The following is a 27,886-nucleotide window of genomic DNA, read 5'->3' on the forward strand; positions in this document are numbered from 1 at the left end:
GCCCTGCTCCAACAAGATCCAAGATTTAGCCAAAATTTGAGTGAAACCTGAGAGTGGCTGCCTGGCAGAAGGAGCAGAAGAATGCCCAAACTCAATGGCATTGTTCATGCCTTTAAAGGTTTAGGAACTGGTGTTACGCTAAGTTAGATTCTAACATGGAGTTCATTTTTAAGAGGAAAAAAAGGTAAAATCAAATATATACCCTAAAAACCCTTTCCATTGCACTGGACATGGATTTCAGTTCAGCTAGTCTAACAGTGAAAGATGTATTGGTCAAACACAGGACCTTCAAAGCAGCACTGACAACCTCAGAATCTCTTCTCTCCAGAATACCCCTGTATCTCTGGCTCATGGCAAGAGTGAGAACATAACAACAAAGTTTGGTCTTGAATATATGTATATCCTTCCAGAAACACCAGGGCTAAGCTGGGAAAGACACTTCTCAAAGTACAAATAAAATAAATGAAGTGGGTAAAGTGGGGGCAGAGCTTAAACATCACAGTATTCCTGTGCTTTACCTTCCTCTGCTCTGTTCCCACGGGAATCAGACTGTCACACAGATCAGTGTGTGGTGTATAGAAGTATCCTTCCTGTTGCTTCCATTCCCACCTCCAATAACAGCAAACCCAAAACAACATTCTTTCTTGTTCTTAAGGTGGGAATGAAGCCACTGGAAGGAAAGAGGGCCTCTAGGGACTGATGGGAGTACTTGGGGCCTCCCCAAGTGAGAGATGCTCTAAGAGAGAGAGGGCGAAGGTGGGCAGTTCTTCCATGAATTCTTCGGTGTCCTGGTCATTGTTGCATAATAATAAAACTTCTTTAATGTCTTTCAGTTCAAAGCCCATTTCCTTCAATTTGCTCATTAACTGAAGAAATTTTGTTGTCTTTTCCTTTGAACACTGGTACATTTCCAAAGTTTCTACCAGAATGGGACGAAAGCCCTTTTCATAGAGCTGTCCGTGTGCAAACAAATAGTCAAAAACCTGCTCGCTGCTTCTTCATGGCTTTCAAAATACAATCATATGAGTAGCCCATGTTGACCACTCTCTTCACACACGGCTGTTAAGTGCTTGCAGGTCCAAATAAGTTGGTGAACTTGAACTCTGGGGAGAACTGGACGTGTTTGGCATTTGTGATGTCCTGACATTCTGAAGTGTGACCTTCAGCACTGTTTGGAGTGATGACCCTTCTGTATACAGTGACAAAACAGACAAGGAAGGCTGCTGGGTTGAGGGGGATACTGCTGGTGCATCCTTGCGAGCCAGATTTAAAACTGAAAATTTCACCCCAATGTGTCCATTGAGTTCACCAGCAGGGCTTTAAGGAATTCAGGAAAGTGCCATTGTGAAGACAAGTGATGTTTTGAAAAGTTCTTGCAAGCTTTGCTGTCTTCTGCTCATTCTTATCTTAGTCAAGTTTGGGGAAGGAAAGATATTTGATATTACTCACAGCACTGATAGGAGAAAGGGATTCTTTAGAAAACTGTGACATCTTTTCACAGTTACCTAACTATGGTAAAGTGATAAAGCCATTGGGTTTGTGAAGGGACTTGAAATCCAGTTTAGCCTATTCCGGGGATGCCAAGACTTCCTGGTCCTGCCACACAAACCCAGAGCCTCCTTTGGGCAAGTTATTGTCCAAGATCTAGGCCACAACAGGCACAGTTGTACCAACAAGAATATTTCTTCTTTATTCTTTCTCATCAATAGTTTTTAATTCCATGTTATCAAATGGAACCTCTTCACATTCAAAGTCAATGGGGTTAAAGTCTGCCTTTGTATGGAGTGAGCTGAGAATCTTCTGTTTTATGGCATTGCTGCTGACACCAGTTGGAGTAAGAATATTGTTGTGCTGTAAGCTGGCAAAGACGAGGTTAATGGGAAGTGGCATTGTGGTCAGGCAGTGTGTCTTTGAGTAAACCATTTTTCTGTCACCTTGTGGGCCACTCTTGGAATTCACTTTGGCTTCTGCTTCTTAAGCCTTTCACTCAGCTTCCCATTGAGCTTCCTGGATTTTCATAATGGCTTCTGCCCAGTTGATTGTGGGGCTTTTTCCCCCAAGGAAAACTCCTATTGTATTTCCCTGACAACTTATAAACAGTCAGGCAAAGTGAATCTAATAGGCAGACCAACTTTAGCTCATGTTTTGAGCTAAATCTGGCCTATCTTAAATAGGACATCATCAAGATAACTGAAAGTCCCGTGAAAATCTAAACGCAGTTTCTTAGAAGCCATTTAGAATTTGCTTTGTGACCCTGCACAAGTTACTTAACTTCTCTCAGCCTCAGTTTCTCAGCTTCTGCAAAAGGAGAGTAATAATGCAAGCGCCACTGCTGTCTCCAAGGCTGGAAAGGTATCGCCACTGGCCAGCTGGCTATCCATTCCAGCTTGGTCCCTAAAATACTTATAGCAGCCCCTGGGGAAGTGAGTGGTGCTCACTCTCTAGCTCTGCCCTCCTTTTTGTCTGTCTTGAAAATAAAAGAGTAAAATTAATCTGACATATATCTAAGAATATTTGCAGCTGCATTGTGATCTGGGACTCAGTTTCCTCATTGGTAAAGTAAGAGAGTTGGGCTAGATGACCCCTAAGGTTTCTTCTAGCCCTAAATTCTATGAACCCATGCATGACTACTAGGTATAAATATTAAGCAGTTCATATAATTCATTGATGCATGCAGTAAAATCTTGTTGAATTATTGCAAGTAAGATTCAGCCATATCAGAAGTGGCATTCTTTATATTCTGTATAACACATGAAATTCTTAATAAGTATTTACTAATTTAAAATACTTGTAAAATGATATTATGCTAAATGGATATAAAATATCTATCTTAGAGTTAGAAGGAATAGCAGAAGTCAACAGGTTTCATATCTTATTAAGAATCCCTTTTACAACATTACTTATTTAAAGTGGTCATCTAGTTTTTACCTAGCCAAAAAAAAAAAAAAAAGCAAGCTGTAAGCATTTGTTAAACATCTGTTATGCCTTGGACACTGTCTTAAGTACTGGGAATTTAAAGACAAAAATGAAAGTCACTTCTTTCTAGGAGATTACATTCTACTCTGAGACTAGAACATGTACTTACATAAGTAAAAAAAAAATATACAAAATAAATACATAGTAGTTTGTTTTTTGGGGAGAGAAGCACTAACAACTGGGATAAGCAAGAAAGGCCTCTTGTGGGAGGTTGCTCTTGACTTGAGCCTTGAAAGGAGCTAAGGATTCCAAGAGGTGGAGGTAAAGAGGGAGAGCATTCCAGGCTTGGGGGACCTCCTGCCAAACGGGAGCTTTAGTGCTAGGAAGCAGTGAGCAATGCCAGTTTGGTTGAAATGTAGCACTCATGAGGTGGGACTTTAATCACCCTGCAAAGATAGGTTAGAAACAGTGTAAAGGGCTTCAAATGCCAAACACTGAAGTTTATCCCTGGGGAAATAGAGAACCATGGAAACTTCTGAGTCAGGGGGAATGATCAGAGCTGTGCTTTAGGAATGGAACATTAAACTCGTAGCTGTGTGCAAGAGAGACATGGAAGGGAGAGGCTGAATTCAAGGAGACCTTGTAGGAGGCTCTTGCAAGTAAATACTTAAGGTACGGAGTATTAAGAGACTTGTACTAGGATGGTGCCTATGTGGGTGGAAGGATACATAGGATGTTTGGAAGTGCAAATGACAACTGACTGGCATCTGACTGATATGTGAGTGAGTCAGTCAGTCTAGGATGATACCAAGGTTGCAAACCTGGGTGACTAGAAGGGTGATATTCCCCCCTAATAAAGCATTTAGGAGGAAGGATGATTTCAGGGGGAAAGATAATGAGTCCTGTTTTGAACATGTTGAGTTTGAAATTCTATGTGGACATGCACGTAGGCGTATATGCCCAGCAGGTACTTGATGATAATGGATTGAAGCTTAGGAAAGGGATGAGAATCAGATATGTAGATGTGAGAATTATCTACATAGAAATACTAGTTGAATCCATGGAAACTGGTAAGATAATTAAGAATGAGAGAAAGAAGAGAAGGGGGCCTCACCGAATCCTGGAGCTACCATGTGTGATAAGGGCTGGGACATATGTAATGGTCTTCTAAGGGAAACTAAGAAACAGACAGTTATAAGAGCCAGGAGAGAATAATATCATGAAATCCAGGTATGGGAAAGGTTTTCAGTAAGAGGGGCCAGGCATTTTGTTACATATGATATAGAGAAGTCAAGAAGAAGGATGATTGAGAAAAGCCCAAGAGCTTTGGGAATGGTAGCATCTTCCTTCTCCCCCCACCTTCCCCAGCACATACCTTTACCCATTTGGGAGTGTCACTTTCTAAGCCAGCTCCTGCAAGTGTCCTGGGAAGCAAAGCCTGTGGATTTGGGACCTGGTGATTTTATCTGAAGGGGCAGCAGCCCCATTCCATGCAACTCCCATAGCTTATTGAAGACGCAGAAAAGAAAGTTCTCACAACCAGAATCCTTGGCGCTGTCAGATGGTTTATTATCAGAAAAAGATAGGATTTTATTAGTTGAAATGACATTAAAGATGAGTTACCATGCTTTCCCTTTGTACCATAAGATCCCTGGGTCCTTTCCCTGTGACTTACAGTTTATGCCTCTTATACAGGTTGTGTCCTCAGTTAGGAAAGGTCCTTGAGAGCAGGAACTGACTTGCTTTTACTTTTTTTTTATAGTCCTGGTGCTTAGAACAGCACATTACACATAGTAAGTGCTTTAAAAAATGCCTTTTCATTAATTTCTTTGGAAGGCCATTGAATTTAGCAAAAAAGGGATCATGGGTGACCTTGGAAAAAGCCGTTTCAGTCCATTGGCAGGGAAACTCCTCCAAGAACTTATGCAATTCTAGTGCCTTCCCTCTTTTAATTATTTCCTATTTATCCTGTATGTGACTTGTTTGTTGTCAGTTCACCTTTTTGATTTTTATGTTTGTAATTTTATTTTCTTCTTTCTGTAAAAATCAAATTAGCTAATAGCTTATCTATTTTATTGTGTTTTTCTAAACAGCTCCTAGTATGTGTGTGTGTGTGTGTGTGTGTGTGTACACACACACATAAAGTTAATTTTGTTAATCTCCATGGATTTTCAGGATTTCTATTTTGGTGTTTAATTGAAGGTTTTTAATTTTTGGTTTTCTAAGTTTTTTATTTGCATGCCAAATTCATTGACCTGTTCTTTCTCTCTTTTATTGATGTTAGCTTTTAGAGATATAAATTTTCCCTTAAGTACTGCTTTGGTGGCATCCCACAGATTTTTGTATGTCATTTCATTGTTTTCATTATCTTTAATGACATTATTGTTTGAATGATTTGTTCTTTGAACCACCCATTCTTTAAGATTGTTATGTAATTTCCAATTGATTTTTAACATAGGCTTCAAAAGCCATTTATCACATGTAATTTTTATTGTATTATGGTCCATAAAAATTGCATTTAAAATTTCTGTTTTCCTGAATTTGTTTGTGAGATTTTTATGCCCTCATATATGGTCAGTTTTTGTGAAGGTGCCATGTACAGCTGAGAATAGATATACTCTTTTCTATTCCCACTCAGTATTCTCTAGACATCTACCATATCTAACTTTTCCAAATTCTGTTCGTCTCAACTTTTTTTTTCTATCAATTGAAGTTCCCTACACCCTGTAGTTTTACTGTCAGCTTCTCTTTATAGCTCATTTGACTTTTTCAAGAAGAATTTAGATGCTATGCCATTTGATGCATATATGTTCAGTATTTATGTTAATGTATCATTTGTAGTACCTTTAGCAAAATTTAGTTTCCCTGGTTATCTCTTTTAATTAGGTTTGTTTTTACTTTTGCTTTGAGATCATGATTGCTACCCCTGCCTTTTTTACTTCCACTGAAGCATAACAGATTCTGCTCTAGCCCCTTATTTTAATTTTGTATGTGTCTTTCTGTTTCAATTGTATTTCTTGTAAATAAGATCTTATTGGATTCTGGTTTTTAATCCATTCTGCTATCCTTTTTCCATTTCACGGGTCAGTTCATTCACATTCACAGTTGAAATTGCTAACTGTATATTTCACTCCATCCTATTCTCTTTTTAAATTTTTTTTAAAAATTTTTCTCCAGTTACATGTGAAAACAAATTTTAACATTTATTAAAAAATTTTTTTGAGTTCCATATTTTCTCTCCCTCTCTCCCCCTTCTCCCTGAGACAGTAGCAATTTGATATAGGTTATACATCTTTAATAATGCAAAACATATCACCATATTAGTCATGTTGTAAAAGAATACACACCCAAAGGAAAAAAAAAACACACAAAAAATGCAGACAGTGAAAAATAGTTTGCTTCAGTCTGCATTCAGACTCCATCAGTTCTTTCTCTAGAGGCAGATAGGATTTTTCATCATGTGTCCTTTAGAATTATCTTGGATCATTGTATTGCTGAAAATAGCTAAGTCATTCATTCACAGTTGATCATCTTATGTTATTGCTATTACTGTGCACACTGTTCTCCTGGTTCTGCCCGCTTCACTTTGCATCAGTTCATGTAAGTCTTTTTAGGTTTTTCTGAAATCCACCCGCTCATCATTTCTCATAGCACAGCAGAGTTCCATTACAATCATATACCACAACTTGTCCAGACATTCCCCAGTTGATGGGCATCTCCTCAGTTTTTTTGCCACTACAAAAAGAGTTGCTATAAATATTTTGTATAAATAGTTTCTTTACCCCTTTTTTTGATCTCTTTGGGATACAGACCTAGTGGTCATCCTATTCTCTTATACTTTTCTTTCTCTTTTTTCCCTCCTCCCTCTTTAAGAGTTTGTTTTGCTTCTGACTAATCCCTCCCTTACTACTTCTTGACTTTGAACTTTATGTTAGTGCTGGGTTCTCTGGACTCCCAGGGTAGAGGGGAATGCCTGGCATGAGCTTCAGCCTTTTTTGTCCTCCTCCTGCTTTCACAGCTCAGACTGATAGCCTATAAGCTTTCAGTGCACCAAAAGTGATGTGATCCAGGGCAAGGTCTGCTCGCTGACTTTCTTGTCTGAGCTTTTCAAGCTGCTGACCCAGGTTTGGGTCTCTGGCCTTGCCCCTGCTTGGGAGTTTCAGTAGATTGCTGCTGGAGTCAGCTGCTGTTACACTGCTGGGAGATTCTCCAGGTTGAGAGAGACTGAACTGCCAGCTTTTCTTTGGTCTGGGACTCCTACCCTAGTTATCCCACTGCAAGCTTCTACCCTGGGCTGGAGGCTAGAGCCGAGTCCTTGCTCTTCTTCTGGGATCAAAGCTACATAGGTTTGCTTCTGGAACATGTTTCCTGCTTAGAACATGCATGTGATTCCTTCTCTTCATTCTGTATCTGTTACCTGGAACTAAGTAGTGCATGGCAGAGCTGCCCTGTGTCACTGGTTCCTACACCCATTGCTGGTTTAAGGATACCCTGGGATTTCTTCCTGCTCTGTTACTTCCTGATCCAGTCTTGACCCTCCTTCCGTCCCTGCATGCTGGAATGCTTCCTGTAGTATATCCTCCTATCCACATCTCTTTCCCAGTATTTGAAGACTTCTTTCTAGTTCCTTAAGCTGCCCTGGGGTGGAAAAATGATTCCTTCTGACTTTTTCTAGATCTTTGTGAAATAGATGTGGTGAGAAGATAGGCTGTAGTGCTTCATCTGTCCCCCTGATTACACCTCTAAAGTATCATAGTCTTGAAAAATTGTTAGAAACTTCCCAAAGTATATTTTCCCCAAATGGTTGAGCAAAGCTTCCTTGAAGAGTGGTTGTAGCTAATGATACTTGTTGCTTTGTACTTTTGTAGTTTATTGTTTGTTAGCAAAAAGGAAGGCTGTGAGACTTAATTTTAATAATTCGTAACAATGCTATTTCTTGCATTTGACTCTTGAGTTTTGTTGCTCTCCCTGTTGCTTTTTTTGTTTTGAGTTTTGTTGCTTCTTCTAGTGCTTATTGTTCTTCTGGCTCATTTTTCTTCACTCTGGTCCCTCTGTACTATTTCACTTGGTATTTCATCAGCTTTCATTGATTCAGCTCTATGCTGATAAGTTTTTAAATCTACTTATCCAGCGTTAACCTCTCTACAGACCTCCAGTCTCACAGCTCCGACTGCCTATTGGACATCTCTAACTGGATGTCTTGTAGACATCTTAAACTCAGTATGTCCAAAATGAAATTCATCTTTACCCCCAAACCCACTCCCACTCCCTCCAAACTTCCCTGGTTACTTTTCAAGGCATTATCATCCTCTTAGGGGCTCAGGTTCACAACCTAGTGTCATCCTTTACTCCTCTCTCTTAAGCCTCACATCCAGTATATATTGCCAAGGCCGGTTGATTTTACCTTTGCAGCATCTTTTACGTATGCTCCTTTTTCTCCTCTGACACTGCCATCAGCCTAGTATAGGCCCTTATCATCTCACACCTGGACCATTGCATTAGTTGGTCTCTGTCTCTCTACTCCCATTCATCCTCCACTGAGTTGCCAAAGTGATCTCTCAAAAGCACAAATCTGATCTTGTAAATCTTCCCCCTCCCCCTTACCCCAACCCTAGCTCTTACACCTCTTCCAGACTCCAGTGGCTTCATATCACTTCCAAATATAAATATAAAAATTTGTTTGGCACTCAAAGCCATTCGTAACCCTCTGTCTTTCCAGCTTCTTATACCTTAAATCTTCCCTTCCTCCCCCCAAACTCTTTGATCCAGTGACACTGGCTTCTTTGCTGTTTCTTGAACAAGGTAGTGTGGGGATGGGGAATCTGCAGCCTCGAGACCTGCTAGGTCCTTCAGGGTGGCCTTTTGACTGAGTCCAAGTTTTACAGAACAAATCCTTTTATTAAGAGGATTTGTTGTGAAGTTTGGATTCAGGCAAAGGGCCACACTTGAGGACCTAGAGGGCCACATATGGCCTTGAGGCCACAGATTCCCCACCCCTGGGGTAGTCCGTCTCCTGACTCTGGACATTTTCACTAGCTGCATGGCTTTCTACAGAAAGCGTTTCCCAAGCCCCTTTAATTCTAGTATCTTCCAAACTCTGTTGATTATTTCCAATTTGTACTGTGTGTACATAGCATGTTGTCTCCTCCTATTAGATTGTGGACTTCCTGAGAGTGAGGACTGTCTTTTACCTTCCTTTGTGTTCTCAGAGCTTACCACAGTTTCTGGTAAATGGTAAGCACTTAATATATGTTCTTTGCTTAGCCGACTAACTCTGTGTCACTTAATATAAATCTTTTCATATCTGAAAACCTTGGGAGTTCCCCTCCTCTGTTTCTTTTCTTTTCTTTTTGCTTTTTGGTGAGGCAATCAGGGTTAAGTGACTTGTCCAGGGTCGCACAGCTAGTAAGTGTCAAGTGTCTAAGGCTGGATTTGAACTCAGGTCCTTCTGACTCCAAGGCCAAAGTTCTATCCACTGCTCCACCTAGCTGTCCTCCACCCCCACCCCCATTTCTACTACCAACACCTTGGTATCTATGTCTTCATTCACTCCCACTTAAGTGAATTAAGCTCCTTACTTATTTTCCCACTGCCACTCACTTCTCTATAACCTATTCTTCATATTGCTTACAAATAATTTTTTCCTCATACATGTCATTCCTCTGTTCAGAATTCTTCACTGCCTGCCAAATAAAATTCAGACTAATTAGGTTGTCATTTAAGGCTTTCCTTCATCTGTCAGTGACCCTATCTTTTCCTTGTTTTCTCACACTATTCTTTTTGTGCATTGTGTTCCAGTCAAATTGAACTTATAAGAATTTGCTATGTACATCCCACACTGTCCAGCTTCCATACATTTGTTCATGCTGTTTCCTTGCCTGAAATGCCCTCTCCTGTAAGAGGCAGCATAAATACCATTTTTCCCATACCAATGAGTAATTATGCTCCCCCCTCACTCCCACCTTAATCCTCATACAGTACTTGGTTTACTTATCTCTCTTACACTTTGGATTGTAAATTCTATAAGAAAAGGAATCACATTTTATCCTATTATTGTCATTCTCTTGCTGCCTAACATAATGTTAATAGTCCCATAAGTGCTTAATTAACAAATGTATTTTGAAATTGAATTCAGTATTGATTGGAGGCAGGCTCTATATGTGATTTATTTGGTATGTGTTTTGTGAAGTATTTTAGCATTGTGGTGGTGGTGGTGGTGTGTATGTGTATATATGTATGTATGTATGTATGTGTGTGTTTGTTTTAACCTAAGATTCAAAACTATTTGAATGCTGCTTGAGCATTTCGCTTCCAGTTTTTAAATATACTTTTCTCAGTCTTTCTGCTTATAATTAGGAGATCTGACTCCATTCTGCCTTGAAACTTCAGTGAGAAGAATTTTAGTTTAAAATATTTTTTGTCATTCTTCTAATCTGATACAATGAAAGAATTGGAGATGTCCCTACCTTCCTTGGAACATGTAAGCGTCCTTCTCTCCTTCCTCATAATATTGGCCCTCTTATAATGCTTAGTGATCTTGGAGATGACCTAATGCGATTGGATTAAGGCAGTGCTTATTTTGTGAATTGGATTAAAAAAGTCTATATATAGAAAACAAACTATGTATGTTGTAGGATATTTTGTTCATTTTGATGTCCTTTCTGAATGTTATCTTCTAAAAAGAGATCTGGGAGGGAGAGGAGGAGAAAGAGAAGAGAGACCTAAGAGAGAATAAAAACACTTCTTGTGGATAAGTTATTGGACTATTACAAAATTCAACCTAAACTGGTAAGGCAAATTTTTTGGCATAAATGCTTAAACAGGTAAGGGAAAGATATATTTGGAAATGAATATGATTTAAAAATAAAAGATAGCAAATAAAACCAAAACCATGGGCCTTAACGTTGCAGTAGTGACAACTCTTAGAATTTAACATAGTATTAAAAATACTATGAGTTCAGATAATGATGATAGCATACTTACGTAACATTCTAATGCTTACATTGCATTTTATATACTTTATCTCATTTGATCCTTGCAATAACACTGAGACTGTTTTTTAAATAATTTAAAGTTTTTTTTCTTTTTTAATGAATTTATTTCTTTTTTCTTATTTTATTGTCAGCAGACACAAACATTACAGTATACAAAGAATAGCAAAAATAATTATATGTGAAACTATGACTAGAAATTTACTTTGCTACAAATGTTTCAGAAATTAGTTCTGTAAATTTGGGGGAAGGAGTTGCATAAAATAAATGTAAGATTTTCTTTCCTTATGTGGCATTTCTTTTGTGTGTGATATCTACCAAAGTATGAGGTCTTGACAGAATATTATTTGGAATATATGAAGGGAGTACAGTATAGTGGAGAGTGTGCTGGCTAGGAGGACCTGAGTTCAAAGTTTGATCTTTCTGTGGTCATTTTGTATATTGTTTTCCTAGTTCTGCTTATTTCATCACCTCATTTCATGTAAGTCTTACTATGTTTCTCTAAATTCTTCACGTTTGTCATTTCTTAAGGTACAGTAATAGTCTATTCATTCATCTTAATTTGTTTAACTATTCCTTTATTATTGAACTTCTACTTCATTTCCAGTTTTTTGCTACCATAAAAAATGTAATTATGTGTATTTTATTATCGATGAAGATCCATGCTTTGTTCTTGTGAACAAAGTACAAACTATAATATGGTTTTACCAATATTTCCCAACTTTTTTTAGTGTGAGGTTCATTTTTTAACATGAAAGAATTTTGCAGACCCCATACATAAATTGTAGAGTTGTAGTGCTAACATCCATTGTTTGAGAAAATACCTAACGGACAGAGATGGGTAGAAACTTGACATTGAGTGAGGAAGACCTTGGTTCATCTTCCTCATATACATTCTGACTGTGAAACTAGCTAAGTGGCAATCTCTCAGAAGTTTCAGAACAGTTGCTCATCTTCACTGGAAGAGAAATTTCCAAAATAAAAGCTACTTCTACCAGTAAAATCATAGACCCTGACCTAAAAAAGAAAACTGTATGACAACAAAAGACTGATATGAAGTCAATGGCATTTTTAAATGAATTTGTATTTTATTATTCATAATAAAAACAGTATTTTATTATTCACAACAAAAAATACATTGGGAAAATGTAATGCATGTATTTTTAAAAAATAGATATTATACATACATACATAAATATATGTGACACATTCAGTTTACAAAAGTTTGTTATCTTTTATATGGAGTTATTTCCCAGTATCATGGGTTTAGAGCAAGAAGGCACCTGAGAAGCTATCTATTCCAATCCCTTCATCTTACAGATCACTCAATCAGTATTTAAGTGCCAGCTATGTGCCAGGCACTGTGCTAAATAAGTGCTGGGGGTACAAAAAGAAGTACAGACAATCCCTGCCCTCAAGGAGTTTACAATCTAATGAGGATTAGTAAAATGAGGAAATAAGCCTTTGAGAGGTTAAATACCTTTGGCTGGTACTGTTTGGTACCTGTCAGAGACTGGAGGAAGTCAAATTGAACCAGTGAAAATAAATCAAAGTGGCATTAGTTGGTCTTTATATGGAATTGCTTATGTAGGGTGGTCCTTGCCTAGCAATTTGCTAAGTATGTTTCCTGATACAATATAAAGAATGACCTTTGCAGTAGTTATGCCCAGAATTGCTAGGAATTCAGCTGAAAAAGATGAATACGCAGAGACAGAGAATACCCAAGGCTAGAGCATTAGCCAGATGTGTCTAGAGTTTGATTTTTAGTTGTTAACAATGGTATTTTCAGTGGGGACAATTTCACTTTCAGATTTTTCCTCATTAGTAGCTGTGGACACAGAGCTCAGTTAAGAGTTGTAGAGCTTGTGAGAAAGACAAACCCTTTCTCTTGCTCCTGTCTAGTCTCCCTTGGAAAGGGGTGAGCCCCAAATTTCAGAGCTATTTATCTATGTTACCCTCAAGTTGTAACTATGTATTTAGATGACCCACATGGACACACATATCTCACCTGGGCATATGTATCTTATAGAGATATTGATGGAATAGGGAAAGAAATACTATGTTAGATTTGCCCAACTCTAAAAGGGTGATTATTGAGGTCTCTCATTATAATAATTCTACCTATTTCTCCCATTAACTGAAATGTTTAACTTCTCCTTATTAAGTATTGAAATGAATTCATTTTTTATGGTATCCTTTTGTTAAAAGTTATGTTGACTCAGGATCCCATTGTTTCCTACCTGCCTAATCAATCAGTGTTGGGAGAGGCTCTAGTGAGGAAGGAGACACCAAGTTTATAGCTCTTTATATCACCTACTCTTTATCATGTACCCCTACCTGCAAATTGTCACATTCTTCCTACCTTGAGAAGAACTGAAATTCAAGGGCCCAACCTTTTTTGCTGAGGTGGACCTATCTGAATTGTCTTAAAGTTCCCTATAAAAGCTATCCCTACCTTGAAGCCATTGCTGATCTGTGATGTCAGCCTGTCACTGTGTTGCTACCTTGACATACTTACAATAAAATCCTTTTAATTCTCAAAAAAAAAAAGTTTTAGAGCTTTTTTTTTCATTTAGCAAGAATACTTCAGGAAAACATTACATGATAGAATACTTCCTCTACAGCTTTTAATTTTATTTACTTGTTTCTTTTTCCTTTAAGTTGTAGTAACAACAGTATTTGTTCTTTGGGATTTAAAAAATATAATTGCAGTAGTTGGACTTGGTTACTTTCAGAGTTATATTTAGGGAACCTTGTATTTATGTTTTATTTAGATATTTTATTATTTTTAGTAGCCATGAAAAACAAAGGAAAATGCTTATTTTGATTCTTTACAGGAAACAGCAATCATGTCCACCCTAGGAGCTGGGGGGAGGGGACAGGGAGGGAAGGGGATCTGGTGAGCCCATAATCACTGGGATGGGGAAGATCTTGTTAGGATCTGATCAAGAGACAAGCTAGGATACCTCTAGTGTGCAAAGGAGGAGGCCTTTACAAGGCTTGTGTTTCTTGCCTGTTGACACCTGGAGGTGGGACTGACTAGGCTGTGGTTGGGCTGGGGTTGTTGGTGTTCAGGTCTTAGCATTGTTATCTCGATCGATCTCTGGAAAGGGTGATGACCGGGGGTAGTGTTGGGCTGGGATTGTTTTGATTTTGGGTTTCCAAAGTTGTCTTTCAGTGTTGGTTTCAAAGAATTTATCTCCTGAGTCAAAGATGGATTGCGTCGGTGCTAACAGTTAAGATCTAAGAGTCTGCCTTGGTGCTAAGAGTTAAGATAATGGGAACCACAAAATCATAGAACCTTCACATATAGTTGGAGTCATTGTGTTTAGACTTCAGCTTCTGCTGATGTTAGTTTGCATCATTTTGCAGAAGTCTTTCAATTTTGTTTGCATTATTTGTTTTAAATATACGGTTATCCTTTCCATATTACAAGGTTACATAGACAACTTGTGATGTATCCATTAAACATACATATCAAGAGGTAAAACTATACAGAAGATTAAAAGATATTTCACTACAAGGTCAGTGAAACTGGGGGATAGAAAGCCAAAAACTTACATGGTTGTATTTGGTCACAGAGTTAGAAGTGGGTAAGTGATATCTTTTAAAAAATTACAGAACATTTAGTTGAGGAAAAATTCATGATGAAATGAAATTTATCCTTCTGTAATAAAAAATTAAAAATTCAGGTTTTTGCTGACTCAATTTATACACAATATAGATTGAAACTCTTCCTTTGACAGCATCAGGAGAGTTGGCAAGAAGCATCACCAAAGTCTTTTGGGACCTTCTAGTAATACAAGCAAATTTTTTCCCCTTAAAACAAAAAATAAGAAAAAGATCCATTTGTCAAATAAGGCAGATGCTGCCTCTTCTCACCAGGCAGTGCCCATGTAATGTGGAAAATCTAAGCAAAATTTTTTGGTCCTCCATATCATAGAAGAAGTTTAAGTTTGTTCTTTTTCTTTTATCTAGTGTTTACAATACCTTATTGTAAAATTTGGGTTAAGTATTTGATCATAGGCTCTGTGCTGTTTGCTAGCCTTTGCCTGTTGTCCGTGGCTTCTGCAAAACTCCCCCAAAATTCCCATTTAATTTCTTATGCCATCCCACAGTATATCAAAACCATGGTGGGTAAAGTCGCAAAGTGGAAGAGATAACTGTAATATAATTTAATATACTGTAATACTCTATTCTGTTTATATACCAACCTATTCAGAGATTTTCCAGTTTTTGGATTTTAGCCTTTTGCCATCACATATAAAGCAGGTATGAATGTTCTTGAACAGATACATTTGTAATTGGGAAGGTAAAAAGACAATGTTAATAAAGAAGGGAGGAAGAAAGAAGTGCTTCTTTACTATTTACTTTTTTTTTTTTTACTATTGCTTATAATTTTTACTATTTACTCTTTGCTTGTTTACTATTTCCTCTAATTTTCTATTGCTTATAATTAAGTTGTGTGGAGAGAATATAGAATATGGAGTGGGACGTTAGATGAACCTCACTCATATTTAGAATATACAAAAGATTGAAAACACACACGTTTTGGTATAAGAATATATCCAAATATATCAAAAAAGAAACAAGTGGGAATAGGAAGAGGGGGTGGAGTTAAGAGGAAGGATAACATAGAGAAGGAATATCTGCAAGCAAAACTAACTTCTTGATGCTGAAAAGGAGGCAGATTAAAGAGGTTGGAAGTAAGAGAAGCAAAAAACAAGAATTTAAGTGGATCCTTATCCCCAGGGAATAGCTGAACGTGTTGTGTTATGTGAATGTAAAAAGAATATTATTATAACTCAATGAACAGATGCAAAATGAAATAAACAGAACCAGGAGAACACTTTATATAATATTGCAGTGGTAATGTTAGAAAAAAAGGCAATTGAAGCATTTTTTAAAATATACACTGTTCAAATGTACAAAAATATACAAAAGAGAACAGAAGGACATTTAGAAGGAAACACAGTTTTGAAATTAATGTGGAATTTATATCATTTTTAAAAAGTGGTGTAAAAATGGTATAAAATGGAGATTCAGTTTCGTATACAGTCCACTTTTGTGTTCTATATATATGGATTTGTTCATTTTTTAGGTTTAAATAGAGAATAAACAATTTAATTTAAAAATAAATCTTAAAAAATTAGCATAGATAGAGAATTGACCTGGAAGTCAAGATGACCTGGTTTCAAGTCCTACTTCTGATAAGTATACTGACTGAATCAGTGACCATGGGCAAGTCATTAAACTTCTCAGTGCCCTTGGAAATACTCTTGGAAGTATTAAGACAATAAGTTCCAGAACAGTTGCATTGATATAAAGAGTTTTCTCACTGGGAGATAGACCAGACACTTGGGAAATCTTAGGTTCTTGCCCCAACCCATATCCCCACCTCATGACTCCTATCCCCGCCTCACCCCCCACCCAAATAGCAAAACATAAGGAAGATCATGGTTATATGTTCTTGACTGATAGTTGTACCCTTTATGTAGAAACTTTGCTATAACCTTGCACATGTAGTTAATAAAGCCTGACTTTATTGAAAGATTGCCATTGCATTTTAACTTTGCTATTAGTTAAAGCCCCACCCCCTTTTTTAGCAAGATTATATATTGTGCTTATTTTAAGGAAGCACAATTATTGGCTATAATTGTCAGTGCCACCTTAACAAGAGAATAGATTTTTAAACAAAAAACCCACATACTTCAAAAATATTGTACTAAGCACATAGCAGACAGTGAATATTTGTTCATTTTTATTTGTTATACAACCACATTTTGATTATTATAAAGTATTTGCCCCTCTTTGCTCACAGTTCTCCTCAGATTGAACACAAATAGGAATATGGATTGATTGCTTGTATTTTAGACTTGTGATATATAATATAAAACACTCAGGTTTGTTGGTAGAAAGAATAAGGAAAAGTACAGGAAAAGGGTAACATTTGCTTTTTTCCAATTTGCTCAGTTTTTATCAGAATAATATCTTTTTATTAGTGACTTGCCTGTCAGCTTCAGCACTGATCATACATAGATCAATGACTTAGAGAAATGTCCTTCACATATTTTGAGATAGGAGATCCCTTTTATGTGTGTGTATATGTATGTATGTACATATGTATGTGTGTATATTCATAGGACCCTAATTCCTTATATATAGTTGGGGAGGGGGTCTGCTGTGATAGAGTAGACTTCTGCTTTAGTGGATCTGTTGTCTGAGCAATGTGTACTCTTCCTACATTGGAGAAGATTTCTTCTGTCTCTGCCTATTTGGGGGCCTGCTTGTAGTTCTTTTTATACTTTGTGGGTGCTGGTGGAGCACTTGGACTATCTATTGACCCTTGCTCTCACCACACATCTGGCTCACCTCTTTTTCTAATCATTTATTTCCTAGATGATATTGCTTATGCTTTGCAGATATCATGTACTGTACTTGTACTCTCCATTGCCCTATAAGTCACTTACAGTTAGGATTCTTCAGAGTTTGTGGGATTCTTAGACGTGTAATTATATGGTAACACCAGGAGAGTACTGTAGTTTTGCAGGGAGGGTGGTTGATGTAGTTAGCATATTTTCCACAAACAGGAGTGTCTGGAAGATATTGTCTGTAGGGAATCACCCTTTTCCATTTAGAGCTTATACAAGATACCTTCTATGGTAGTAATTAATACTTTTGGCAAGCATGTATTTGTTTTATGCCTTGCTTGATATTATGAAAGAGTGGTTGAATGGTTCTTTGTAGTTGCACTTATCAAGTAATCCTATATGATCTTAACATAGTCATGAGGGCCTCTGTGTTGGAAGGAATCCTTTAAGATTTTATTTTGCTCTAGTTAGTCAGTGGAGACACACAGCTAGTAAGTGTCAAGTGTCTGAGGCCAGATTTGAAATCTGGTCCTCCTGACTCCAGGGCCAGTGCTCTAGCCACTACACAACCTAGCTGCCCTCTACAAGTGAATTCTAACAAATATTTAAAAAACACTTAATTCCAATACTATGTAAGCTATTTGGAAAAATAGGCAAAGAAGTCCCACTAAACCCCTTCTATGACACAGATATGGTTTTAGTAACTAAACCAGGAAGAGTAAAACCAGAAAGAAAACTATAGACCAATTTCCCTAATGAATATTGATGCAAAATTTTTAGATAAAATACTAGCAGAGAGGTTACAGCAATATATCACATAGATCATAAATGACCAGGTTAGATTTGTACCAGAAGTGCAGGGCTGGTTCAATATTAAAAAAACTCACTGTTTGCAGATGATATGATATTATAATTAGAGAATCCTGGAGAATCAGCTGAAAAGCTACTTGAAATAATTAATAACTTTAGCAGAGTTGCAGGATACAAAATAAGCCAGCATAAATCATCAGCATTTCTGTATATTACCAATAAAGTCCAATAGCAAGAGATCGAAAGAGAAATTTCACTTAAAATAACTATAGACTATATAAAGACAAACCCAGGAACTATATGAACACAACTACAAAACACTTTTTACACAAAGTCAGAGCTAAACAATAGGAAAAATATTAAATGCTCATAGGGTAACCCAAGCCAATATAATAAAAATGATAATTCTGTCTAAATTAACATAGCTATTCGGTAACATACCAAACTATCAAAAATTATTTTATAGAGCTAGAAAAATAATAATAATTAAGTTCATCTGGAAGAACAAAGCATCAAGGATATCAAGGGAATCAAGGAAAAAATTAAGGAAGGTGGTCTCAGCATAACAGATCTCAAACTGTATTATAAAGCAGTGTTTATCAAAACAATTGTACTGGCTCAGAAATAGAATGATGGATCAGTGGAATAGATTAGGTACACATTACATTATAGTAAAGGACCATAGTAATCTCGTATATGATAAACCCAAAGATCCAAGCTTTTGCAAGAAAAATTCATTATTTGGCAAAAACTGCCAGGAAAACTGGAAAACAGTATTGCAGGAAACCACATTTCACACTGTTTACCAAGGTAAGGTCGAAATGGATACATGATTTAAATATAAAGTGTGATACCATAAGTAAATTAGGAGATTATGGAATAGTTTGTCAGATGTACACATAAGGGAAAAATTTAGGACCAAAGAAAATATAGAGGGTATTACAAAACCAATACAACCAAAATTAAAAGGAAGGCAGAAAACCAGGAAAATTTTTTTACAATAAATATCTCTGACAAAGGGCTCATTTTTCAAATATATGGAGAGTGGAGTCAGATTTATAAGAATACAAGTCTCATTCTCCAATTGATAAATGGTCAAAGGATATGAACAGGCAGTTTTCAAATAAATCAAAGTTCTCTTAAGTCATAATGAAAAAATCCTCAAAATCACATTTGATTAGAGAAATGCAAATTAAAACAACTCTGAGGTACTATCTCACACCTATCAGATTAGCTAATATGACTAAAAAGGAAAATGATGGATATTGGAGGGGATGTGGGAAAACTGGGACACCTAATGCATTGTTAATGTGGGGCTGTGAACTAATCCAAATATTCTGGAGAACAATTTGGAACTATGCTCAAAGGGCTTGTAAAACTGCATACCCATACCCTTTGATCCAGCAATACTGTTATTGGGTCTATATCCCAAAGACATCAAAAAAAAAAGGGGGGGGAGGGATAAGGACCTATTTGTACAAAAATATTTATAGCAGCTTTTTTTGTGGTGGCTAAGAATTGGAAACTGAAGGGATACCCATCAGTTGGGGAATGGCTGAAACAAGCTGTGGTATATGGTTGTGATGGAATATTATTGTGCTATAAGAAATGACAAGCAGGGTAATTTTAGCAAAACCTGAAAAGACTTAGAACTGATGCAAAACAAAATGAGCAGAACCAGGAGAACGTTGTACACAATAACAGCAATATTGTTTGATGAAGAACTGTGAATGACTTAACTGTGCTCAGCAATGCAATGATCCAAGACAATCCCAAAGGACTAATGATGAAGCACACTAACTGCCTCCAGAGAAAGAAGTGATTTTGTTTGAATACAGACTGACGTGTGCTATTTTTCACTTTTTTTCTTTCATTCTTTTTCTTTTATTCGCGTCTTCTTGTACAAAATAACTAATATGGAAATCTTTTGCATCATTGCACATGTATAACCTATATTGGATTGCTTACTGTCTCAGGGAGGAGGAGTGGGAAAGAGAAAGGGTTGGAATTTGGAACTCAAAAATATAAAAAAAAATTTAAAAATTTAAACATGTCATTGGGGAAAAATTATATATGTATTTTTTCAGTCAAAGGCAAGGTTTATTAGAACATCTGTCATATTGGGCAGACTCTTAAGGAGTCTGAACATTAGTAAGCTATTGACTAGATTATAAGAATCTGAACAGTGACTAGATTTTAAGAATCTAAGCCAAAAATTATATATTTTTAAAAAGGAAAAAAGAAAACTATAACCATAAATGATCATGTCAACAAATATCAACCAAAATCATATGATTATTTCAATATGCAGAAAAAGCTTTTTGACAAAATACACCTATTCCTATTAAAAGATATTAGCATAGGAATAAATGTATCTTTCTTTAAAATGGTTAATAGTAAAAAAAAAAAAAGTAGTGTTTATCTAAAACTAAGGGAGTAAGCATTATCTTTAATGGGGATAAACTAGAAGCCTTTCCAATAAGATCTGAGATGAAGCACGGATGTCTGTTATCACCACTATTAATTCAGTATTGTGCTAGAAATGCTACCTATGGCAATAAGACAAGAAGAAGAAATTGAAGAAATAAGAATAGGCAACAAAGAAACAAAATTATCACTCTTTGCAGAGGATGTGATGATATACTTGGAGAAACCAAAAAAAACCCGATGAAACAATTAACAATTTTAGCAAAGTTGCAGGATATAAAACAAATGCACAAAAATCATCAGTATTTCTATGTTACCAACTAAGTCCAGCATAGGAGATAGAGAAATTCCATTTAAAATAACTGTAGACAATATAAAATACTCAGGGTTCTACCTGTCAAAATAAACCCAAGAACTATATGAACACAATTACAAAACACTTTTCGCACAAATAAAGACAGATCTAAACATCTGGAGGAATGTTAATTGCTCGTGGGTAGGCTGAGCCAATATAATGAAAATGACTATTCTATCTCAATTAATTTACTTATTTGTGCCATACTTATTATCAAGGTACCAATAAATGATTTTATAAAGCTGGAAAAAATAGTAACAAATTCATCTGGAAGAAGAAAAAGGTTAAGAATATAAAGGAAATCAATGAAAATAAAATGTAAAGGGAGGTAGCCTAACAGTATCTGATTTCAACCCATATTACAAAGCAGTAATCATCAAAACAATCTAGTACTAAGAAATAGATTGGTAGATCAGTAGAATAGATTAGGTATATAATACACAGTAGTAAGTAACCATAGTAATCTAGTATTTAATAAACCCAAAGATCCAAGCTTTTGTGGCAAGAATTCACTATTTAACAAAAATTTCTGGGCAGAAACTAGGTATAGGCCAATATCTCACATTGTATATTAAGATAAGGTCAAAATGACATAAAAGGGTGATATCAGCAAATTAGGAAAGCATGGAAAATTTTATCTATAGAAAAAGGAAGAATGTAAGATCAAATAAGAGATAGAGAGGATCACAAGAAGTAAAATGGAGAATTTTGATTACATTAAATTTTAAAAAGTTTTGCACAAACAAAACCAATGCAGCCAAAATTAGAAGGAAAGCAGGAAACTGGGGGGGGAGGGAGTTTACAGTGTTTGTCTGATAAAGTGTTTGTCTTATTTCTCAAATATATAAGGAACTGAGTATAAATTATAGAAATAAGAGCCATTCGTCAATTGATAAATGGCCAAAGGTTACGGACAGGCAGTTTTCTGAAGAAGAAATAAAAGCTGGTGGAGTTGTAAACTGGTTCAACTATTCTAGAGAAATTCTAGAGCATTTGGAACCATGCCCCAAAGGGCTATAAAACTGTGCATATCCTTTGATCCACCAATACAGTTACTAGGTCGGTATCCCAAAGAGATCAAAGAAAAAGCAAATGGCCCTCGATGTGCAAAAATATTTATAGCAGCTCTTTTCATTGTGGTAGCAAAGAATTGAAAATTGAGCAGATACCCATCAGTTGGGGAATGGCTGGGCATATGATTGTGATGGAATACTATTTGTACTATCAGAAATGATAAGCAGGATGGTTTCAGAAAAAGCTGGGAAGACTTACATAAACTGATGCAAAGTGAACTGAGCAGGGTCAGGAGAACATAGTACACAGTAATATCAATGTTGTAACAGTGTTCAACTGTGAAAGACTTCGCTACTCTAATCAATACAATGATTCAAGACAATTCTGAAGGACTTATGATCAAAAATGCTACCCACCTCCAGAAAGAAAATTGATAAACTTTGAGTGTAGATTGAAGTATAATTTTTTGAGCTTTATTTTTCTTGCTCTTTTTTTCCCCTTTTTGCAACATGGCTAATATGAAACTATATTTTGCGTGATTTTGCATCCCAGCAATTTTTATTAAATAGTGAATTCCTACCCCAAACACTTGGATCTTTGGGTTTGGGTGATTTTGCAACCAAGATTAGAAGGAAAGCAGAAAGATGGGAAACAATTTTTACAGCAAGTGTTTCTGATAAAGACCTCGTTTCTAAAATATATAGAGAACTGAGTCAAATTTATAAGAATACAAGTCATTCTCCAATAGATCAATGGGCAAAGAATATGAATAGACCGTTTTCAGATGAAGAAATCAAAGCCATCTATAGTCATATGAAAAAATGCTCTAAATCACTCTTGATTAGAGAAATGCAAATTAAAACAACTCTTGGGTACCGCCCCATACCTATCAGATTAGCTAGTATGACAGAAAAGGAAAATGACAAATGTTGGAGGGGATGTGAGAAAATTGAGACACTAATATAGTTGTGAACTGATTTAACCATTCTGGAGAGCAATTTGGAACTATATCCAAAGGACTATAAAACCATGCATATCCTTTGATCCAGTAATGCCATTAAAAGGTCCTTGTCCCAAAGAGATAAAAAAGCAAAAAGCAAAAGGATCTATATGTACAAAAATGTTTATGGCAGCTCTGCTAGTGGCAACAAAGAATTGGAAATGGAGGGGATGCCCATTAATTGAGGAATGGCTGAACAAGTTGTGTTATAGATTATGACAGATTACTATTGTGCTGTAAGAAATGATGAGCAGGATGCCCTCAGAAAAATTTGGAAAGACTTATGTGAACTAACATTGTACCTAGTAACAGCAATATTGTACGATGACAGTAAGGAGCCATAGGGTAGTGTGCTGGGGGAAGGAATGTTCAAATTTATAAGAATACAAGTCATTCCACAATTGATAAATAGTCAAAGGATATGAGCAGGCACTTTTCAGATGAAAAAAAATCAGTTATCTCTAGTCATATGAAAAAATGCTCAAAATCACTGTTGATTAAAGAAATGAAAATTCAAACAACTCTTAGGTACAATATAAATGACTTAGCTATTCTCATCAATAAAGTGATCTAAGACAGTTCCAAAGCTCTCATGATAAAAATTGCTATCCATCTCCAGAGAAAAAAATGATGGAGTCTGAATGTAGATTGAAGCATGTTTTTTTAAACTTTATTTTTCTTGGTTGTTTTTTTTGGCGGAGGAGGGGGTGGCCTGTGTTCTCTTTTGCAACATTGCTAATATGGAAATACATTTTGTATAACTACACATGTATGATCTGTATCCAAGGGCTTTTTGTCTGAAGGGGAAGAAGGTGAGGGAGGGGAGTGAATTTGGAACCTAAAAATTATTTTTAAAAAGAATGCTAAAATTTGTTTTTACATGTAATTAGGGAAAAAATTAAAATAAAATATTTTTTAAAAAGGTAAAAAGAGATAATATTGCCTCATGCTTGAATTGCTACAATATAGACTTGGTTTTGTCCAGCTGCTCTTTCTGTCATCTTAACTGCCATTTCTACTCATTAACTAAGCTTGTTAGAGTACAAATGTTGTATTTCCCTTATCGTTCATGAACATACATATTGATAGAAACTTTGATAAATTTGTTCTAATTTCCTTTTCTTTTTTCTGCCAGATCCATCTGTGAATATTAATTGGTTTTTTGCTTTTCAGCGTTAGGTAATAATACTTGTAATCTTTTGTTACTGTCCTCTGTAGTGTTTTACAAACACACTGATTCAAATACAACTTTGGCTTTTATGTCTCTCCCCTCAGAACAAGTATTTGCTGGCCAAGGCAGTTTTGTAGCTGTTAAAATTTCATAGGAAATAATGGTAATCATGGTTGATACCTTCACTTTTTTTCCATTTTGTTTTTGGTAATAATGGATTGTTCGAATAGGTCAAGTTAGAACTACTGCAGTTGTTTGCAGTAGTATTTCTTCTAAATTGATGTTGATTTCGAACTTGTTCTAACTACTAGATGGTCTGATTGCCTGTAGCTAGCAATGATAAGATGCCTACATCAGTTAACAATCATTTCCTCTCTACTAGGATGTAATCAACTTTGGGTTTTATGACAGTTATTCATTGGTTTCCATGTGAGTTCCTCCTCATTCTCTTCTGGAAGAAATTACTTATGACAAATAGAATTGAGTTTTCTGAGTAGTCTGCAACAGTGTTCTCCACGTTGGAGTCCAGGGCCCCCTGGGGATGGGGTCATGGATTAATACCAAGAGATATACGATAACTGATCTTAGGACTTATTTCCTACACACTGCATTTATTTCCCAACACACCCACTCTGCCCCATCTATCTGCTGTGCAAACTCCCAGCCTCTTCCCTTCTGAGCTGGACTTTGGCCAGTACCATCAGAAAAATACCATTCTCATTCCCTAGTTTACCTTTTGATAATGACAAGTAGCCCTGAGCCAATAAACTCTGTGGTCTGGGAAGGTGACCAGTAAGATACCCCTCCTCCCTTTTCATTTTTGGTGGGACAGTGTTTCTTCCAGATGAGCAGGCATGCATAGGTTGTGACTTGCGTATCAGATCTCATTATATTATCTTTTCTTCCGGACTTTCCCATTTCTGTTCTGGGCTTCCATCTTTCCATTTGCCCAGGTTTACAACCCTAGTATCATATTCTCCCTCCTTTTGTTCACCCTAAATATCTATTCAGTTGCCAATCTTGTAATTTCTCCTTTCGTAACATTTTTTTGCATTTCTCCCTTTTTTTTTTGTTGCTCACAACTGTCCTATGACCCCTTGCCTGACTATTAAGCCTTTTAATCACCATTCTTATCTCAAGTCTCTCTAATCCATTCTCCAAACAACTGCTAAAAGGTTTTCCTAAAGTGCAGATCTGACCATATCAATCTTTTTACTCAGTAAATTTCAGGAGTTCCCTAGTGACTATATGAGCATTAAATATTCATGTTTATCATTCTAAAATTTCACTTTTTTATGCTTTATAGTTACATAATTAGTACAGTAGTATGTGTAAATATACATATGTTGGAAGTATATATTCAAGAATGTTTTACTGATAAGGGTGTCTGGTCACAAAGTTTTGGAGACCAGTGCCTTAAAAAATCTTTCATTTCTTAAACCTGAGCCACATTTTCTTGCCATCCTTCTTCATCTCTTCACCTTTGCAGGAAAGTCACCAAATATCATAGTTTACATTGACTTGATTTGGAAGATCTTGTCAAGTTCTTTGTAGAATTTTTCTTTGTTCCTTAGCTGCAGTTGTTGGTATATAAGTTTCAGTTATCTTCATGGTGATCTTTGACTAATGTTTGAGTGTCTTGTCACCTACAGATTATTTGGTGATACAAATTCCTTTTGATTTATCACTACCATGAGCTGGTTGGTTGTTGTCCTTCATTCTTGAAGAGGATCAAAATGACATCGTTATATTAGGGTCAAGTTACAGTGTGTCTGACTGGGTGATCAGACCAATACGAGCTCAGAATGCTCCACCACAGGTCAGGCACGTGAACATTTGGGGTGGAGTCTCCAAATTTGCCCAGCTCACGCTTCTTTTGAGCAACTTCACTTTTCTGCTTTGCTCATAGAGCACAGCACCACAAGCACTGCATGATGAAATGACGGAGGGTTCTGTAAAATGATATCACTGCTTTTAGGCACACGTTGGTATCAACTCTGCCTTATGGCTTCCTGAGGTTTCTGTGGAAGAGTCTGAAAACCACTCATTTAAACTGTGAATACTTTGTGCAGTGTAATGGAAACCTCAGGGTTCTTGGTCAGGAGCTATGGGTTTGAGTCCCAACTTCAATGCACTTAACTAGTGTGTAATCTTGGTCAAATCATTTCATGTCCTTCTGAGTCTGTTTGTTTATTTGTGAAATGGGGATAATACTTATACTGCCTGCTTCAGAGTGTTGTGAGACAAACATTTTGTAAATTTTAAAATATTAGCTAAATGTATCACCATTATTACTAGTAATCGTAGAACATTTTCTAATTAAAACCCAGTGGCAACTTTTTAATTTACTTTTTAACCCTGCCTATTATGTTAAGCGTTTATAAAAATGACCTATTGTTCTAGGAAATTTAAACTCAGCAGTGACAATTATGACACGTTCTGGTGAATGGAGAAGATGAAAGATTATGTTTCTTTGGTTGATCTGTATCGCAACTACAAACTATAGTTCTACCCCCAAATAACAGAAGTCTTGTTGTGTTGTCACATGATCTCAGCCTAAGTTGTTTTTGGTTTGTTGAGGAAGTATAGTATAGTACAATAGCATAAGCTTTCCTACCTTCATCTTTCCCTCCCCTTAACATATGACTTCCTACTGTCAGCTTGGAAGGATTGGCCAGGCTGAAGTCCTTCTACAAATAGACAGCTATTTTATCGTTAGCTATATAATTAGCCACCTAAGCAAATAGACTTCAAGGTCTTTGTAAGAATTTTAAAGAAACTGAGCAAGTTTTATAGAACATAGAAATAAGAATGCTTAGTTTAAATTACTCCTTTAAGGGTTACTATTTCATAGGCCAACCTTTTATAAAGGGAAGAGTAGACTTAATAGAATTGGGTTTAGGTTGATTTCCCCTTTGTAAAATGTTTTAGTATCTTGATATGTAAAGATTATTTTGTGACATGCATTTCTTTGGTACATTTTCATTTTAGTGAATAAAACCCATACTCCAAAATTTGAAAATTTATCTGTGGTTTTAAAAGTAACCTTTGCTTGATGGGGGCATGAGGGTAGGGTTGAATGAGAAGAGTGTTGAGTATTTGAGTTGGTAATGATAGATCTATGATTTCATCATTGTGGGGGAATTTCTGGAGTGGAAACATCTCTTCATCAATGCAGATCAGCCAGCTTATCAGCAATTTCTTGTCATAGAAAATTGCCTGAGGGCACTAAGTGATTTTCCCAAGGTCATTCAACCAGTACATGTCAGATAATTGAAATAATTGAATAAAAATAGATTAATTTTTTTGTTTATGTTACGAGAAATTTTATGTCAATTGCCTGTGGTTGAAAAACAGGGGATTTTGTGAAATGAAAAAAAAGTAGACTACTAGAATAATTTTTTTTGTTTAGCTGAATTAACAAAATTTTATTTAAATTCTTCAAATGTTTGACTCCTGATACATATTTTTTTTTTGTCCAGGCATTTTACTGAAGTGTAAAATATTAAGTTAATATTTGTATGTTGCTGTTATACAATGGACATTTTGGAGATCAATAAACCTGAGACAGTGTTAGAAGATTCTCAGTCTTTTTTTGAAAATAACCTGTTTTTCAAGTCCCATTGTATTAAGTTCACCGGAGACAGCAGGATGTTTGGTAGTTAGTAAAATGGTTACATGAGTTAAACACAGAGGGTAAGTAGCATCATAAACATATCAGAGGAGCCAGGAAATTATTACTTGTTAGATCTATGAATGGGGAAAAGTTCACAACCAAACGAGATAGAGAAGAACACAGAAAGTAAAGGGGACAGTGTTGATTACATAAAA

At 36.3% G+C, this 27,886-nt stretch overlaps 1 protein-coding gene and 1 pseudogene across 3 annotated transcripts in view; one reads left to right on the plus strand and one right to left on the minus strand.

Moving 5' to 3' along the window:
* Positions 1–27,886, plus strand: part of LPGAT1 (lysophosphatidylglycerol acyltransferase 1) — a 94,769-nt gene that overhangs the window by 16,333 nt on the left and 50,550 nt on the right. The gene's annotated exons all lie outside the window — the stretch shown is intronic.
* LOC114049774 lies at positions 690–2,234 on the minus strand (annotated as a pseudogene).

This window comes from Vombatus ursinus, unplaced genomic scaffold, assembly GCF_900497805.2.
Source record: "Vombatus ursinus unplaced genomic scaffold, bare-nosed wombat genome assembly UNPS02014798.1, whole genome shotgun sequence".
Taxonomy (NCBI): Eukaryota; Metazoa; Chordata; class Mammalia; order Diprotodontia; family Vombatidae; genus Vombatus; species Vombatus ursinus.